Source organism: Galeopterus variegatus, unplaced genomic scaffold (genome assembly GCF_000696425.1).
Source record: "Galeopterus variegatus unplaced genomic scaffold, G_variegatus-3.0.2 Scaffold1233, whole genome shotgun sequence".
Lineage (NCBI taxonomy): Eukaryota > Metazoa > Chordata > Mammalia > Dermoptera > Cynocephalidae > Galeopterus > Galeopterus variegatus.
Genome location: NW_007727344.1, coordinates 369032 through 369713, shown reverse-complemented (window position 1 = coordinate 369713; position 682 = coordinate 369032). Strand labels below are relative to the sequence as shown.

At 36.2% G+C, this 682-nt stretch overlaps 1 protein-coding gene across 1 annotated transcript in view; it reads right to left on the bottom strand.

Moving 5' to 3' along the window:
• ATG10 (autophagy related 10) overlaps positions 1-682 on the bottom strand; it is a gene marked incomplete at its 3' end in the record, with an annotated part of 163450 nt that overhangs the window by 50186 nt on the left and 112582 nt on the right. The gene's annotated exons all lie outside the window — the stretch shown is intronic.

Below are 682 nucleotides of genomic sequence, written 5' to 3'. Positions count from 1 at the left end.
AAGTCTATTTTATCAGATATAAGAATAGCTACTCCAGCTCATTTTTCATTTCTGTTTGCATGGTAAATCTTTTTCCATCCTTTCACTCTTAGTCTATGTGAGTCTTCATAGGTGAGGTGGGTTTCTTGAAGGCAGCAGATAGTTGGGTCCTCCTTTTTAATCCAGTCAGCCAGTCTGTGTCATTTGATTGGAGAATTTAATCCTTTTACATTAAGAGTTGTTATTGAAAAGTGTTGATTTACTCCTAGCATTTTATTGATTTTTGTTTGGATGTCTTAAGTGTCTTTAGTTCCTTTTTTCAGATTTACTGTTTGTCTTCTGTGTTTGTTGGTTTCTTGGGTCGTAGATAAACCTTTTTTTTTTCTCTTCATGTTGCCATTTTTATTTTACTAGTGGGTTTTGATTTCTCTTGAGTTTTTATGGCAGTGGTAGTTATTTTTCAGGTACCAAACCCAGTACTCCCTTGAGAATTTCTAGTAAGAGTGGTCGTGTGGTAGTGAACTCCTGCAGTGTTTGTTTGTCTGAGAAATATACTATTTGCCCTTCATTTTGGAAGGGTAGCCTTGTGGGGTAGAGTATTCTTGGCTGGCAATCTCTGTCTTTTAGTATTTTGAATATATCATCCCATTCCTTTCTGGCTTTTAGGGTTTGTGATGAAAAGTCTGATGTTAGTCTGATTGGG